The following is a 15,974-nucleotide window of genomic DNA, read 5'->3' on the forward strand; positions in this document are numbered from 1 at the left end:
TTTAAGGAGGCTGATTGATAGTGGGGTAGGGAGGGGGAGCATGGGAGGAACAGACGAACTCTAGAAAGGGAAGAGGGGTGGGAAGGGAAAGGAGGGGGCATGGGGTTAGAAATGATGATGGAAATCATCCAAAGTACATGTATGAAGACACGAATTGGTGTGAATATACTTTGTACACAACTAGAGATATGAAAAATTATGCTCTATATGTGTAATATCAAATGTAATGCCTTCCACTGTGATATATAAATTAAAAAATTGATTAAAAATACAAAAAAGAGAGAGTACATCAAAAGCAGGGGAAAAATAATAAATGAGTTATACAAGAACCTTCATACTCAGTAGGCATCCAGTTTGTGCACAATGTAAACACATAATAGGTTGGAAAGGGTGACAAATGTAAAGCCCAGTCTCTATTCTTAAGGACCTTAAAATCAAGTTGAGGATACAAAAACTAGCATACATGAAAAAATGTAGTGAACAATAAATGGTAATATGTAATCAAGAATTAAATTGCAATAAGCAAGCAAGTACAGAATTCAGAGAAAAGAAAGAAGGATCAACGAGGCCACTAGTAGTTGGTAGTAGACAACATTTAATATAATAAAGTTCCAGGACACAATAAGAGCTTGGATTCTCCCTTGAGATCCACTGTAATTGGATTTGACCTGTATTTCTACTCCAGTGTCATTTAAGTCACTGATAATATTTCTGGCCTTGTGCTTAGGGGATACCTTAATGACCAGAAATATTTCTGAGTAATTTTAGCCAACTGATTTTTCTGGGATTTGGGATTCCTTCAATCTCCCTAAACTACACAGAATTTGATCTATCATAATGTCTTTCTTTTGTGGAGATAATATAGCATAATGATTAAGAGCATGAACTTTGGACTCAAAGGGACTCAGGGCCACATCTTGGCTTCACTTCCTCCTACCTATGTAACCTGGGTGAGGCAGGAGGTGTCTGCAAAACACTAGGCCTCATTTTCTTTACTTATAAAATTGAGACAATAATGGTTTCAACCTCTTAGGATTGTTATGAGAACTAAATAATATAAAGTCTGTGAAGTGTTTAGAATAGAAAGTGCCTGGCACACAGATAGGTCTCCATGAATATTTATTCATTGACCATTGCTCCCAATAATAGCAAGATACATATCCTGCACAAGAGGGTCATGCTTACTTCCAGAACTAAAATTAGTAGTTTATTTGTATAGTAACAAAATATGCTAATGTAAAGTACAGAATTATTGTCCCCTACCTTTTAGTTTACTAATGGTTGTAATTTTTATTTTTCCACATTATTGCCATTGCCAGACTGACTTTCATTTCTGTGATGTCCTTGGACAACTTGGGGCAGAGTGCTGTACATAAAAAGCACAAATACAGCCTGTCATGGTGGTGTATACCTATAATTCCAAACAATTGGGAGACCAAGGCAGAAAGAGCACAAGTTCAAGGCCAGTCTGGGCAACTGAGAGAGACCCCGTCTGTGGGGAGCCACATTGAGTTACCACACCTTCCAGTCCTGATGCACCATGGGGATCTGAAAGATCACTGTACTCTGGCACAGTAGAGCCATGACTTGTGACTCGGTCTTTTCCTCTGCTGGGACAGCAAGGCCATACCCCTGGGATTGAGCTACACTCACCTATTCTTTTGTAATTCTACCCCTTTGCCCTGTTTGGGATAGAATGTTTGTGTGTGCCCTTCTCTTGCTCTGCCTTTGGGTATGGCCTTCCTAGATGTCAGTCAACCTGCTGACAGCAGACATTACGAAGCTAGACTCACCCCCCTCCCAAACCTTACCCCTTGCCTCATTTGAATGGCTTCTCCCCAATAAAAGGGTTTAGCATGTGCTCTCTTGCTCTCTCTTTCCACGGACCCCTTGCCGGGTTTCTGTTCACGACTAAAAGACTCAGGGATCACTCCAGGTAATCTGGGCTAACTGGGCTGCACAAAATAACCACACAAGAGACACAAATATCTTTTTCTTTGGGGTCGCTGTGACAGCTCCTCTGACCTTAAGGTTCCACAGGAAGAGAGAGAGAGAGAGAGAGAGAGAGAGAGAGAGAACACACACACACACACACACACACACACACAAGCTGACCCCTTTTATTGAGGAGAAGCTATTCAAATGAGGCAAGGGGTCAGGTTTCAGGGGGCTGAGTCTATCTTCACGATGTCCACTGTCAGCAGGTTGACTGACACCTGGGTAGGCCACACCTAAGGACACAGTAAGAGAAGGGGACACACACAAGGCACTTCCATGGAAGATTCTACCCTAAACAGGGCAAAGGGTTATATTACAAAGGAACAGGTGAGCATAGCTTCACCCATGGGTCTGTAGCAAGACACACCCATGCAGGAGACACTGGCCCTTGAACTCAAGAAGGGTGGGGAAAGCTCTGCCACATTTCTGTGACTGAGCGCCTCAGCACCCAGCCGGGGAGTGTGACTCAGTCACGTGTGAGGTTGGTCTCCCACAAGCCATCACAGGACCCAAAGAAAAAGATATATCTGTCACTTATGTGATTATTTCATGCAGCCCAGTTCACCTGAAGTGACCCTGAGTGTTTTAGGCATGAGAAACACGACACCTGTCTTGAAATAAAAAATAATAAGGGTAGGGATGTAGCTCAGTGGTAATGTACTACTGGGTTCAATCCCCAGTAACAGAAGGAAAAAAAAGTCCAAATAGAGACCTATATTTGAAGTTGCTGCAGGAATCAGGCTTTTTCAGTGACTGTCTTTGGAGGGTAGGCTGTTGGCAGTGGCCTTAGCCTTCGGGTTGGGAGGCAGGCTCTGTAGCTCATCCCCCATCTCTGTGGTTATGGAAGAAATCATGAATAAACCAGACCAGTTCTCCTAATCTGTAATAAGGAGATAATAACATTTATTTTTGTGACTGTTGTGAGTATTGCTGAAAGAGCTCTTTGAAACACTTTAAGTGTTTTGATATAATCATAAAATATGAGGCTTTAAAAGCAGGATCTGAGAGTCCAGAGAAGGCTCTGCTTTCTCTGTGGATAATGTCTAATGTTAGCATTGTTTTCTGTTTTCCTTGAGGTAATTTGAAGATTAAAGGGCAGGGTGTTTTCCACATTTCCTGGTGCTAATAAAGGGCCCTTCCCCAATGCTTTGACCTTCACCGCTGTCATGGAGACTCCTAGGAGCAATGACCATGATTCTGGCCAGCAGGGCTCCCACTGCTAAAAGGGTTGCTCCCTCTCAGGGCCTTTAGCCAATATATCAAGAACCCCCAATACAGAAACCATTGTTTGGTTTTGCTCACTCTTATTAAAAATAACATGGACTTAAAAAAATAAAATAAGAAACTGTCAGAAAAACAGACATCCCTTTTTAACCCAATAAGTCACACTTATTCTACATGGAAATAGCTCTTATGATACACAAAGCAACTCACAGCTCACCACTTCCCCTCGAAGAGGGTAGCAAATATCGCTGTATTCATTTGTCAATCACCTTTACACACAGTCATTTGTTCACCAGATGCCCATTTATTAAGCTCTTACAGTGGCACAGGCAAGACATTGAGCAAGATAGGCATATTCCCTGCCCTCCTTGAGCTTAAAGTCTCCCTGTGAAAACTGACATATGGACAGGCAATTGCAATAACGTGGTGTGAGTGCTATGTGAAAAGTTTGGCATGATCTGGGAGAAGAGCAGAGACACAAACAGAGGCTTCAATTTCTTTACTGGAATTACCAAGGATAACAAAATGAAGACACTGTGTATCCTGTCTTTGTGGCCAGACCAGGGTAGAATGGTCCTAAGGGTGTAGGGCTAGTCATGGTTATTCTTGGATATCAGACTTTTCTTGGATGGCTTGGGCTTTAGGTCTTACAGAAGAGCTAGAGACTTATCTGAGTCAGAGGTGTCATCCTAAAGCCACTTTGGTCTCCACTGGCATTGAAGCAAATCAAACTAAGTAAGATCCTCCCAAGAGCACACGGAATAGAGTCTTGGCTCAAGTATTCACCTATGTGAAGCATATATACCTGAACCACTAGCAGCTTTTACCTGCTCAACCTTCTATCAGTCTCCTTGGAATCTCCTTTCCTAAGAAAAAAACTAAACTGGATTCCCTCCTTCTTCATACCTGTCATTCGGAAGCAGGTAGAAGACCAGGTCAGCCTATGAAAGGGCTTGTTTGCCAGTCAGAGAGTTCTCCTGTGCTCTCTAACCCCTTTCCCAGAGCTGAAAGCTCATCTTCAAGCATGACTGGCAAGGTTTATCCACTGAGCTATATTTTTTGGGAGGGGGCGTGGGGAGGGTACTTGGGATTGAACTCAGGGGCACTCAACTATTGAGCCACATCCCCAACCCTATTTTGTATTTTATTTAGAGTCAAGGTCTCACTGAGTTGCTTAGCACCTTGCTTTTCCAGAGGCTAGCTTTGAACACAAATCCTCCCAAGCCACTGGAATTACCGGCATTACTTCTTGTATTTCCAAAGGAGCTATACATCGTGTTTCCTTTACTGTTTCTCACAAAATAAGATAGTGCTAGTCTATCATAGCCCCCAAGTTCTTTTTAGTAGAGGCTGAAAAAAATCCAGGGGGAAGGCTGGTTGGAGCCACATATGGAGATTCCAGGAGCCCCCTCTTTTCCTGGGCCTGAGGCTGGGGGTGGAGGAGGAACAGAGATAATTCCTAGTGTTCAAGTCAGAATTGTGGTCAAGATAAGTGATCTTGTTTACCTCTTTGTACAGAAGAAAGAAGCCCAGAGAAATGAATTTTGGGTAGCCACATCAGCTTATGGTACAGAACACCTACCCACACACACACTACCCTGGCCACATACTAGAATTGCTGGAAAGCATTTTAAAAGGAGAACTTAGTGATCAGGGCTTATGCAGATGAGTCAATCAAATTCTGAAGTTAGACCAGGGTAAATCTCATCAAGTTGATTCCAACTGAATCCAGGATGTAGAACCAGTAGACAGGATTCTTGGCAGCCTGTTTGTCAAAAGCAAGCTTCTTGGGTTTGAATCTGGCTCAGCTGATGTGGAAACTTGGGCAATTCACATCTCTATGCAAACTTTTATTTCCTTCTCTACCAAATGAGGATGCTAATAAGGCCTGCTTTATAACAGGCCTTATAGGACTATAATCCTATAATCCTTTATAGGATTGTTGTTGAGGATTAAATAATAAAATGCAATTAAACACACCGGATGTATCAAGTAATGACTCTGTTATTTGGTAATGACAGGCAGGGCTGAACTTTAGGCCTCCCATTTCCAGGCAAGGCTCTTTCGACCCTGATTATTCATCAGGCTCTCTGAGATGAATTCAGTGAGCATGGGGTGCTCCAAGCTTCTCTTTATAAAAACAGACATGAATGACTTTGTTTCTTAAATAAGGAAGACTATTTCCTGTTAAGGCCCCTTACCTTTTATTCCTATTCAATGTCTCCTGTTTAATATCATTCATTTATTTATATGTTCATTTATTTGTTGAGTGTCCATTAGGTTCCTAGTACTATCTAAATATCATCAGTACAACAAAAATACAGATCCTGTCTTCCAGGATCTTAAGTTGAATGAGGAAGGTTTGGGGATTTAGATCGGGGCAGAGTGCTTGCCTAGAGTGTGCAAAACCCTGGGTTCGATCCCAGCATTGCAAAAAAAAAATAAATAAATAAATGGAGAAGAAAGACTAAAGCTATTGCACAATATGCTTACTATGACAATAGGTTTTTTTCCTTTCCTTTTCTTTTTTTTTTCTTTTTTTGTAGTGCTAGGGATTGAACCTGGAGCCTTGTGCATATAAGGCAAGTACTCTATCCACTGAGCTACATTCCCAGCCTGACAATAGGTTTCTTAAAAAAAAAAATGTCTAAGAATACTCTCTAATCTTCCAGCAATCTGGCTGACCAAAACACTATTACAGTTTTGGTATCTCCTAAGATGCCAAGTGCTGCTTCACCCCCAGATAATCTGATTTATTTTATATGTGATATGAGTTGGACATGAAGGTTTTTTTTTAAGCTCCCTAATAATTATAATGTACATCAAAGTTTAGAATCACAGACTTAGAAGTTTCTTGTTCATTAAGAATATAACTAACTCTGAAGTTGAGTAGTTAAGTGTCTTCTGGGATCTGACTTGAGCTTTGGGAATTTGCAGCTTTTTCTCTAGGAAAAAGAAAGTGCAAAGAAAAGGTTTTAAAAGAGGGATGTGACATTTAAGTTTCAGAAAGATAATTCTGGCTGCAATGTAGAAAATGGGTAAGACTGGAGACAGGGTAATCCATAGGGGGAAAGCAAAGACATCCAGGTCCTAACTTAGATGGCATGGGGGACTCCAATGCCAGGTATCAGTGGGGTACCTGGCACACAGGAGAAAAAGGGAATAAGGACAAGTAAAATGTTTTGCTTCTGCTGGTTTTTCAGCTTTGAAATTTAATTGTTGCCTTCTTGGTAAACATCCAAAGAATTCCGATGATTCTTATGAGATTGGCCTTAAATGAGGACAGCCCCTTCAAGACTCCCGATCATTTATGAGTTTCAGAATGACACAGGGATGAATTATAGCCTTTTTTTAAAAAAAGTAATAGTTAGATTTTATAATTACTCAGTTAATTTTGGCAATGTAGATCATTAAACACCAACATAGACTTTTCACAGAGAAGGGTGGAGAAGGGGTGGTCTATCTACTTACATTGATCCAATTACCTGGATAATTGCCAGCGATCCACTTAACTTTGTGATATGAAGATGGTTTCAGTAATTTATTTTTTTCTGTCCCCCCCCCACTTTATTTAATGTTTCTTCTAATCAAAACATTTTTACTGTTATTGGTTCTGTGGTGCTCATGTGACTCTGGTGGTGAGACGATTGGATTCCATTTGCCGTGTGTTCCATTAAATTCAGTTGTCAGTGCAGTTCTAACACCAGGCTTATCATCATCAGTAAGGAGGTACAAGAAGGCAAGAAGAACCCAGCAGGAGGCTCACAGTTTGGCTCAAAGGCATAGCACAATAAATTAGAGAAATCTTTTGCCTTCTAAACTCACTGAGCACAATATAATGTTCTCTACAAAAGTGAGGTTCAGAATATTATTTTTTGCAACCCTTTGAAACACAAAAACCATTCCTAGCTATAGAGACATACAAAAAACAGCCCATTGGTCAAAATTGGCAGACCCCAGGTCTAATCAATGAATACAATAATGAAGTAAGCCCCGGTGTGTACTATTTGCTGACCTCTCTGTTGTAAATAGTCTGTGACTTGGTCTCAAAACACCAACATGAAAAGCCAGCCTCAGCAACTTAGTGAGACCCTGTCTTGAAATAAAAAAAATTTAAAAAGAGCTGGGAATGTGGCTCAGTGGTTAAGTGCTCCTGGGTTCAATCCCTGGAACAAAAAAAAAAAAAAAAAAAAAGGAAGGAAGAAAGAAAAGAAAAAACCAACATGAATGTTACTGAATGTGAAGTTAGGAAGAGAAGTTCAGAAGCAAACCATCATATAATATTTCCACCCTATGGATACCGGAAGATGTAAACAACTCTGAGAACAAAGATAATGGTAAAATAATTAGAAAGTGATGAGTTTTTGAGGAGTTCTTCCCTTTGTTTCTAATAGAATTCATTTAATTGTAAGTTTACATAATTTGGTTTTCATATTGGCTGTGTTTAACAATTGGCTCACAACATTTGTGAAAATTTAACAATCTTCTCTCACAAGCTAGTACGAATTGGTGCCAGAATGCTACTGCAAGGAGAAGGGAAGTTGGAATGTGCAGAGGCAGCTGGGATCAAAGCAAAGGAGAGAGGAAAGATGAAGTTCATGGCTGTGGACAAACACGTGGTCCATCCCTTGAGACGCAGCCAAGCGTGGTCTTGCCAAAGACAGTCACTGATGGCACAGAGCTAGTTTGGGCCTTCTATCTTGAAAAGCACAAATCAATTGATCTCAGCTCCATTTGACCAGTATCTGGCAGAGAGGAGGATGTGACTTAATACATGGTAAATCTGATTTTAAAAATATAACACTCAAAATTTACATTTGAATAGAACTATGGGAGGTAAAGCAAAAGATAGAGGTTTTTCCTTTACAGTAATGTTGGGGTTTCTTTCCTAATCTAGTTCCTACCAAAGTGCAAATAAATGAAACCATTTAAAGAAGTAGTCCCTAGTCCTTAATTTTTACGAAGCTGAACTCTCTCTTAAACATTGTCTGACAAAGGAGTGAAATGTATCACTTTCCATTTGACAGATGGGATTCTTATGGATGTTATTGAAGAGGGAAAAAAGTAGAAGCTGAACGAGGCACTTAATAGGCTTTACTTTGAGTTTCAACTCTGTATGTCAAGTGCCCCTGGGTGGTGTGGATGGAATGGTTTGATAAATAGGCAGGGACAAAGGGGAAAGCAAAGGTGAGATGGCTGAGCTTCATAAATAGAATTCCCAGCTAGCAGTGTAGCTCAGTGGTAGAGCACTTGCCTAGTATGCATGAGGCACTGGGTTCAATCCCCCGTACTGCTAAAAAATTAAAAAATAGGGCTGGGGTTGTGGCTCTATGGTAGACCACTTGCCTAGCATGCATGAGGCACTGCGTTTGATCTTCAGCACCACATAAAACTAAAATAAAGGTATTGTGTTTACCTACAACTAAAAAAAAATTAAAAAAATACAGAAAGGAATGGCCTCTAACATAATATCATATTTTTGTAAGGAAATACTCTTAACTATGGTGGTCATTTGAATTGCTCACAGATTGATTTAATGTATAGTACCCATGGTATGTTAAATATATTTGACATGAAATATGCATCTACATGTGTTTAATACTTACCATTTAATTGTATCCTTAAGATATCAATGGTAGAATGGTTTCATGTTTCTTATGTTCTTAAAACTTTCTGTTGGGAGAAATCGTTTATTAAACGTCTTTTTGTGTTATTTGCTATGTATGCAGAATGGTTCCATGAGCATGGAGGACAATCTTTAAAATTGTGTTGTTGATAAACATAAAAAGACATATAACTCTTTCAGAGAGCTTTCTCTACTTTTCTCCCTATCTCTCACATGCATATTTGCACACACATACACTTTTTAGAAGCTGAACAAAAAGCAGGAACAGGATCATCTTAACAACTGTCTTTTGGTGAAGCTCAATAATGATAATTGCTAGCACCCATTGAGGACTACCTACATGCTAAACACTTTACTGCATTAAAATTTGAACTTCAGAATAACCCTATAAAGTAGGTACTAATATTATTCAGATTTTTCAGATAAACTAATGGGAGTGAGGTAGATTGAATAAGTTGCCCAGGCTCATACCCCATAGGCTGGAGGACTTGTGAAGGTACTTAGGTACAGGCGGGAGGGTTGGTACAGGTCTTCAGGCCCGTGCTCTGCTCCTTTTGTGCTCTAGCACCTCCTTTCTCAAATCTCCTAATAAGGGTAGATTTCCTAAAGTGGGAATATAGGAGACAACATAAGAAGGAAGGAAAGAAAATAGAAAGACTAGGGAATGGGCAAAGGTGGGCTGCTTACGGCAACAGAGGGTTTGGTGGGAAGGAAAATAAGGGCTCTGGATGGAGTTTCCTGAGTCTATAAGTGCACTTGGCTACAGAAAAATGGTTAAACAGGAAAGAAGGGAAGACAGAAGGGCTGATTTGGTGGAGGGCCATGGAAGGAATAAAATTAGACATTGTAGCTGCAGAATAGAAGCACTGAAACTACACTGAATCTATAGAATCTCGGGGATGGAAGAGAACTTGAATGCCATCTGCCTAATACATAAATTTACTCTGCATCTTGACGAGGTGGTGGTTCAGCCTCCTTGGATGTCCTTGGAAATGGAGAACTCATTAGATCCTCTCCACATATGGCATAATAGAAAATTCTTCTCTTTGTGGAACCCAAATTTGCCTACCAGTGACTTCTATTCAGTAGCCAGGAACTGGCTTCATGGGATGATACACAAGTATTTTACAGAATCATTTCCAGGGTAAATATGGAATTACCCACACATTTGACTATTCTTCCTCAGCAGTAATATTATTCCTAAATATTAAGTTTTCCAGTGATTCCTAATCGCTGACTATCATTCAATGCATTTCTTAACCGACTGCCTTCCTGCTAGTTATTAAAAATAGCTGATAACAGCCAATTTTGTTTACTCTATACCAGTAGCTTTGTAAATGTTGTTTTCTATATTGTCATTTTTGTTTTACATTTGAGGAATCTGAGGCTCAGAGAGCATAAATAACTTGCTCAGGACCACCCAGGCTCTAAGCAAAGGGATGGGATTTGCATCAGACAGCTTGGATATTGAGGTGGAGTGGTGTCTTGATCTGTTTTGTGCTGCTATCACAATTTTTAGACTAATTTACAAAGAACAGAAAAAATATTTTTTTCCTTCTCAAGGTTTTGGAGGATGCAAAGTCTAAGATCAAGGCACCAGTATCAGGTGTGGGTCTTCTTAGTGGCAGAAGGTGGAAGAGCAAGAGAGCAAACCTGCTCCTGCAAGCTCTTATAGAGTGACATTAATTCATTCAGAAGGGTTCTGCCCTCATGATCTAGACCCCCCAAATATCTTACCACTCAACACTGTGGAATGGAGTTAATGGATTTGGGGAAACACATTCAGACCATAGTAAATACCTGACAATAAACTATCCATTCTACCTGGTATAAAAAAGAATGTTGCTGGATGTGATGGCACACACCTGTAATCCCAGTAGCTGGGAAGGCTAAGGCAGGAGGATCACAAGTTCAAAGCCATCCTCAGCAATTTAATGAGGCCCTAACCAACTTAAGTGGGATACTGTCTCAAAATAAAAAGTAAAAAAGCTGGGGATGTGGACTCGGTGGTAGATCGCTAGCCTTGCATGCATGAGGCACTGCGTTCAATTCTCGGCATCACATAAAATAAATAAATAAAGATATTGTGTCCATATCAACTTAAAAAAAATTAAAAGAGAGAGAGAGAGAGAGAGAGAGAGAGAGAGAGAGAGAGAGAGAGAGACTGTGCGCTGGGATGTGGCTCAGTGGTTGAGTACCCCTGTTCAATCCCTGGTATATTAAAAAAAAAAAAGTGTTACAGAGAGTAGAGTCTACCCAGCACTGGTTTATATGAATATGCAATTTACACAGTCCCCCTGGAAAAAGGACTTGGTTTAGTGTCCTTCTATCAAAATCTTGAAATCTTAAAATTTTAAACAGGGAGCCCTGCTTTTCATTTTGTACTGAGTGATTGAATTGCTCTGGGTCTACTATGAAAAACAAAAGGAAGAAAACAACCAAGCAGGCAAATCAACCGCCTTTTTGGTAGCATGGTGCATGCAGTGTTTGTAGTCTTACAGGTTAATCTGTTTCTGAGTAATCTTTAGAATCTACTCTCCACTTGGCAGCTCCTGTTCTTACCATGGAGAAAAGTCCCAGGGGCAGCTGTACAAACTGGGGTGCGAGGGGTGGGGGTGGCTCCTTTTTTGTATCTTTAATGTCATGCATGGAGGCTGGACTGAGTTCTGGCAGGAATGCTTTTATATTTTTGGGTTTTGTCACTTTCTACTCCTTTGACACCATGTTTCCTGTCAAATGCAATTTATAGGCACATGATAGTGGTTGACAGGAACAGCGAGCCTCCAGGATTTCCCTGGGAGAAGCTTTCACCTGTTCCATGAGTGCTTCCTCCTCTTAGCTAATGTGGAAGCTCTCTCACTCTCATTACTTTCCCAGCCTGCTGGAAATGCCAGGAATGCCGACTTCACACAAAGTAGGCGTAGGTGTGGTGTGGAACTGCAGCTGGACCTTGTAGTAACTGTTCCAGGAAAGTCAGCTGGGACAGGTCATTGACAGTACTCCTTAGATGTCTGTTTCCAGTCATCTCAGTAACTCCAGCTTAACAAAAATGTGTCTTTCTCGTTAATTATGGTTCAGTCCCCAAGAACACATATCCACCTAACACTCTTCTTATTCTTTTTTTTTTGTACTGGAAATTGAACCCAGGGCACTTAACCACTGAGCCACATCACCAGCCCTTTTTCATATTTTTATTTAGAAACAGTTGCTTATGGCCTTGCTAAGTTGCTGAGTCTGGCTTTGAACTCTCAATCCTCCCGACTCAGCCTTCCAAGCCACTGGGATTACAGGCATGTGCCACCACACCTGGCATCAACACCTTTCTTTATAACATCAGTTCCTTATACCCTGTTTTACTGCTTAATAAGCTTCAGTTAGATTATGAATACCTTCCAAGTGGCTGTAAGGTATCATCTGCGAAAGAGCAGTGGACGGAATTTGGGAACCTGGATTTCTGTCCAGTTTAATCTTCCCAGTAGGCAATGACCCACTCCTGCACTTAGTATCCAGCTTAGAAATTATTTATGAGAGGCTTTGTGTTTTGGGAATGGACAGATGTTGAGCTTGGGTTCCCTTTCTCTTGGCTCAAAATGAATAGGCTTTCAATCGATCAGGAGATATTTACCAAGGTCTTTTCATTTACTGCACTGTGAGCACTGTGTCAGAGTGATATGCAGCCTGCCCTGGCACACTAGAGGCTCATTATGAGAAAATTGCATAAAGGGCTGGTTTTTCTGACTTCTATTTAAGGCCATGGAGTCTTGGCTTTGATCATCAAGCAAGATCTACCTGGATCAGGTGGTTGTATATGACATACTTAGATGGGGGTACAGATTCAGCTGCTATAATAAGGTATTAGGCAGCTTTGTGTTTATAACAAATACCTAAGATAACCAACTTGTAACTTATTTTGGCTCACATTGGGTGGTTCCATTCATTATCAATTGGCCCCACCATTTTTGGGCCTGTGGCAAGGTAGTGCCTCATGGCAGAGAGCTTATGGTGGAGCTGTCGTTCACCTCATGGCCAAGAAGTAAAAGAGAGAAAGAAAAAGGCTACACCTCTGATGACCTGAAGAACTCCCACTGTGTCCTACCTCTAAAAGTTTCCACCACCCCCAAAAGCACCCAGCGAGGGCTAAGCCTTTAACAGATGGGCCATTGGAGGACATGTCAGATCCAGACTATAGCATCTAACCTGCAATTTCTGCAAAGTCTTTTTGGGATTCTGTGGCTGTAGTAAAAGGAAGGGGCTCTTTTTTGGGGAAGACCTACTTTCTACTTTGAGTCAGAAAGGAAAAATGACCAGAAACAAGTTCTATGGTTCCATGTTCCATGCAACTGCTCAATGAGCTGATCAAGACAGAGCTGTCTCAGCACAACTGGGGCAGCGCTCTCTGATCCCTCCATAGCCAACAGCTGGTAGGTGAGTGACCATGGGTATTGTTTGGTTGGAGGCTCTAGAAGTGAGTGTGGTGGTAAAGTTTTCTCATCCTAACTGTACTCTGCAGAATGGAGGGGCAGGCATTTTCTTGTTGAGGACCAGTTTATGGTAAGCCTCCAAGATTGTTTGTGTTTGGCCTCCAAAACTCAGTGTGAGCCTTCCTACATTCTTCTCTCTAGAATGCTGTCCCCTCTTCTGTCTTCTTATTCAAATCCTCTTTATCCTTTGTAGATTCAAATACCTCTGACTGGAGAAGATTGCCTCCCAAATACCAGCCTCTGACTATGCATGACACGTGTTGGTTCTCCCTTGTATTTCTTTTATAGGTCAAATCAAACTATTACTTATCTCTATTGTTAAACATTCAGCTTCACAAATTTTTTCTTTTTTTTCCCCTTGGATTGTAAACTCCTTTTCCCCCTGATACATTTATCAGTCTTTTCCTGGGGCTGTTCTGCACTGGATACTGTCCCAGGCACAGGGCACACAAAGACAAATACATCCCCTCTCTGCCACCTCCTGAGGGAAACTGAGGGAAGGCCGCTATGGGCAACAAGAACAGAATATACTATGGCTTTTCTAGTAGATGTATATGCAAAATGCTTTCAAAAACCAGAGTCAAGCCAGCTGCCTGGGGATGTGGTAGAATTCTGTGGAGGAGCTAGCATATTCATTGGTCTAGAGGATTGTAGAGAAGGGTGGGAACAGTTGCTGGCTGAGGGGGCATGAGTGTAAATATTCAATAGCCTGAGGGAAGTGAGAATCAGAGGTCTAGGTGTTGGGGTGAGGGAAGGAGAAATGGAAGAGGAGAGTGAATAGGAGACAAATCTGAAAAGGTGAATGGGGCACAACGCGGAGTTACTTATAGGTTCTGCTAAAGCTTTAGATTATCCTGTAGGTAACAGGGAGCCTGGAAAGTTTGAGGGGGAGTGGCATAGTCAGATGTGGGTTTTAGAATGATGATGATTGGACTTGGGGTAAAATATAGATTGATGGGGGTTGGGGAATTAGTCTAGACAGATGGATCAGTTAGATACAAATTCTTGACCGACAATGGCAAAGATAGAGAGGAGGAGGGGATCTGAATGATTAGCCTTGGATAGGAACGAAGGAAGCAGCACATTAGAGAGATCCTGAAGGTGACTAATTAGATGCAGAGGAAGTGGCAGCTGCCAGAAGTCTTTGTTCCTCTGCAGAAGATCATGTCTTTGATAAACATTCAATAAACATCAGCAGGATTTAAACCTTATATACAAAAGTGTATATTTTTGAACATTTAATTTTTGATGTTAACTCCTCTGAGTTAAGCACCACATGGATGGGGGCTGGGGTTATAGCTCAGTGGTTGAGCACTTGCCTAGCACATGTGAAGCATGGGTTTGATCCTCAGCACCACATTAAAAAAGTAAATAAATAGAATAAAAGTATTGTGTCCATCTACAACTAATAAATAAATAAATTTAAAAAGAACCACATGGATATTCTTTTTTTTTTCCTTTTAGGTTGGTTATTCAGATTTTATGTTAGAGTTTGCTGTGTGAGTACAAGAATCTGCAGTACTGATTATAAGCCCAGTTGGTGGTCAGAGTATTTTCTTATTAATACTTGGGACATTTTGGGGAGTGCACAGATTATGTTCTGGGAGCACACAATCAGAATTTATACCTGCCATGTTTTAAAAGAAGAACTTGGGGTGCAAAATGATGCTTTTTCCTTTAGGTTTTGTGGGTTTAAAAAAATCAGCAAAGAGTAGCTTTCTAATTTCTTCTGGTCATTCTGCAAACAAAGGTACTGTGATATTTTACTAAATTCAACCAGTGTTATCTTTGTTGCTTTCTGCTGTCAGCCCAGCAATCCAAACAAGGATTGATGTGGGGGCAATAAAGGAAAGGAAAATGCTTCTTGGTATAATATCTGAAAAATATTTTGCCCTTTGGGTAGTATATGCCACCCAATGGCAGCACAAGGGGTTTAGGGGAACATCTTTTCCTTTTTGCCTGGTGTTGCCCATAACTGCATAATGGTTTTTTTAGTTAATTGGTTCAGATGCTACATTGTTTCCAAAGGAGACCAATCTTTCTTCTCTCCTCCCTCCCTCTGCCTTTTTCCTCCCCCTGTTTGTTCCTCTCTTTCACTTTAATGCTTAAATGCTTAATGGTCTATCTGCAGATCTTCTCAGTTCCCAGATACTGAAAATAAATTATCTTTATGTTATGGCTGCTATTAATATATTCCTGTTTGTCTTGGCCTCCGTGTTCTGGGTAGCCGTCTGCCTAGGGCATTGCATCAGAAGAATTGTATAACCTCTCCTAGCACTGCAGCAAACTTCAATCTGTAAATGCCTGTGGAATGAGAAGAGAGCAGGGTTGAACTGATTATGGACATTGAAAACACACATTCCCTTCCCTGGAGGTCTCTGTCAGTGCATCTTTCTAGAACATCCCTTCCCTGGAGGTCTCTGTCAGTGGATTTTTTCTAGAACATCCCTTCCCTGGAGGTCTCTGTCAGTGGATCTTTCTAGAACAAACCCAAGAAACTCATACTTTCTCTGACACTTCTCGTCCAGTTATTTGTTGACTAAGTTTTAATTATGGGGACTGGGTGAGATATCAGTATTACATTTTATGAAGAATGAAATGGTACTACCTTGATGGATGTAAACCTCAAAGAAATGATCTGGCTT

At 40.9% G+C, this 15,974-nt stretch overlaps 1 protein-coding gene and 1 non-coding gene across 21 annotated transcripts in view; both read left to right on the top strand.

The window, feature by feature from the left end:
- Cacna1c (calcium voltage-gated channel subunit alpha1 C) overlaps positions 1-15,974 on the top strand; it is a 699,954-nt gene that overhangs the window by 36,870 nt on the left and 647,110 nt on the right. The gene's annotated exons all lie outside the window — the stretch shown is intronic.
- On the top strand, positions 8,447-8,518 carry Trnat-agu (transfer RNA threonine (anticodon AGU)). The gene has a single exon. It is a non-coding gene; the product is annotated as a tRNA-Thr (tRNA).

Source organism: Marmota monax, unplaced genomic scaffold, assembly GCF_021218885.2.
Source record: "Marmota monax isolate L192 unplaced genomic scaffold, Marmota_monax_Labrador192_F-V1.1 WCK01_AAM20220418_F8-fsc00163, whole genome shotgun sequence".
Lineage (NCBI taxonomy): Eukaryota > Metazoa > Chordata > Mammalia > Rodentia > Sciuridae > Marmota > Marmota monax.